Here is a 2,500-nt window from a genome sequence, read left to right as displayed (position 1 = left end):
GTGTTAAAATCATCCTAAATTCGTGTTAAAATCATCCTAAATTCGTGTCAAAATCATCCTAAATTCATGTTAAAATCATCCTAAATTCGTGTCAAAATCATCCTAAGTTCGTGTTAAAAAATATCCTAAATTCATGTTAAAAAAAATATCCTAAATTCATGTAAAAAAAACATCCTAAATTCATGTCTAAATCATCCTAAATTCATGTTGATGTTAGGTTGAATTCATGTTAAATTTGGGTCGAATTCATGATATATTTAGCCTGAATCCATGTTAAATTTAGGTCGATTTCATGTTATATTTAGGCTGAATCCATGTTAAATTTAGGTTGAATCCGTGTTAAACTGAATTTGAATTCAAGTTAAAGTTCAGTTGAATTCATGTTAAAGTTTAGTTGAAGTTAGGTTGAATTCCTGTCAAAGTTTGGTTTATTTCATGTTAAACGTGGATCGAATTCACGTCAAACTTAGACCGAATTCACGTCAAACTTAGACCGAATCCACGTCAAACTTAGACCGAATCCACGTCAAACTTAGACCGAATCCACGTCAAACTTAGACCGAATTCACGTCAAACTTAAGCCAAACCCACGTCAAACTCATATCAACCCCATGCCAAATCCACCTCCAACGAACCCCCAAACACCAAAACCCCACAAACCCCTAAACCTGAAATGACAAACTCCATGAAAGTACACGATGGTAAACGGCCCCGAATCCGGTCAGAGTTCAGCCTCGGTTAAAGGTCGAATTTTAGCTCCATTCATGCCAAGTTCACGCCCATTATGCTGCTCGCTATTGTCCCATTATAACTGCTATTCATATCAGTGCTGTAGAGGCCGGGGTAATGCTCTAATCCTCGCTACTAATAATGGCGATTTCCAATACGTTCCCCGTGTAATTATAGCCCTTAAAGTAATACTGTTAATTATGTCTATATTATTTTAGCCTTATCTTTGGGATTAATCTTGGCATATCTATCCATTTTCATAATAAGCATTATCAACATCGTCATCATCATCATCATTATTATTATCATCATTATCATTATCATCGTCATTATCATCATCATCATCATTATCATTATCATCATCATCATCATCATCTTCACCATCATTATCATTATCACCATCATTATCATCATCATTATCGTCACCATCGTCATCATCACCTCAACCACCTTCGTCATCATCATTCTCATCATTAACTCCTTTCCGAATTTCTTCTTCCTGTTCTGTTCTTTATCTCTTTCTTTCTTTTCTTCTGCAGTCACATCTATTTATCTTTCTTCTTCTGGTCTAACTCTTTACTTTTATCTATTTCTTTTTTCTCTCTCTTTAGTTTCTTGCTTTCGCCGCGGTCTTAGAATCCGACTTTCTCTCTCTCTCTCTCTCTCTCTCTCTCTCTCTCTCTCTCTCTCTCTCTCTCTCTCCCCTCCCCCCCCCCCCTCTCTCTCTCTCTCTCTCTCTCTCTCTCTCTCTCTCTCTCTCTCTCTCTCTCTCTTTCCATCCTGTTTCATTTTTTCTCGTATTCATTTTTCTTTGTCTTTACTATTTCTTATTCTTCCCTCGAGGTCCATCTCTACCCCTTTCTCTCCTCTCTCTTCTTTTCCCTCCTTTCATTTTTTCCCTCTCATGTACCCCCTTTCCTTCTCCTCTGTTTATTTTCCATCCCACCTTGCACGCATTATCATCAATCTCTTTCGCCTTATTTTTTATATCTGAAACCACCTCCTCTCTTCTCCTCGCCTCTCTTTCCTATTCTATTCTTTTCTTCCCTTCTCCCTTCTCTTCTCTTCTCTTCTACTTTCTATTTTCTTCCCTTCTTTCTATTCTCCTTCTCTCTTCTTCCCTTCTCCATTCCATCTTTCCTCTTACCTTCTTCCTTATCTTTTCTTTCTCTCATCTTTTTTTCCCTCTCTCCGCTCTCCCTCTTCCTTTCTTCTCTCTGTAACCCTCCTCTCCCCCTTTTCTTTTCCACTCTCCCCTCTATTCTAACTCTTCCCTCTTTCCCTCTCCCCATCAATCTCCCTCTCTCCTCCTTCCCTCTCCCTAATAATCTCCTTCTCTTTTTTCTTCCCTCTCTCCCCTTTCCCTCTCCCCAACAATCTCCTCTCCTTTTCCCTCCCTCTCTCCCCTTTCCCTCTTCCCTCAATCTTTCCCCAATCCCCAACAATCTCCTCTCCATTTTACTCCCTCTCTCCCTCTCCCCTCTATTCTTCCCCTCTCCCCAACAATCTCCTCTCCATTTTCCCTCTCCCCTCTATTCTCCCTCTCTCCCCCAACCATCTCCTCTTCCTCCCCTGTCCCCTCCACCCCATGTCTGCTAACCCCGCGTCTCCCCCCACCCCCACCCCCACCCCCCCACCCCTCCTGCTGCACCACCGACATCCAACATCCCTTTTGGTCTGTATTGTGAGGTTCCGTGCTGGCGAGATGGCATATTTGCTCTCATATTCACGCCGGGGAAATAGGCTTAAAAAAAAGTTAATTTCTTTTCCT

At 41.1% G+C, this 2,500-nt stretch overlaps 1 protein-coding gene across 4 annotated transcripts in view; it reads right to left on the bottom strand.

Moving 5' to 3' along the window:
- Positions 1 to 2,500, bottom strand: part of LOC113802627 (pleckstrin homology domain-containing family G member 5) — a 711,360-nt gene that overhangs the window by 127,230 nt on the left and 581,630 nt on the right. The gene's annotated exons all lie outside the window — the stretch shown is intronic.

The sequence above is a fragment of the Penaeus vannamei genome, chromosome 28 (genome assembly GCF_042767895.1).
Source record: "Penaeus vannamei isolate JL-2024 chromosome 28, ASM4276789v1, whole genome shotgun sequence".
Taxonomy (NCBI): Eukaryota; Metazoa; Arthropoda; class Malacostraca; order Decapoda; family Penaeidae; genus Penaeus; species Penaeus vannamei.
The sequence above is the reverse complement of the archived record's forward strand: the minus strand, read 5'-3'. Positions and strand labels throughout refer to the sequence as shown.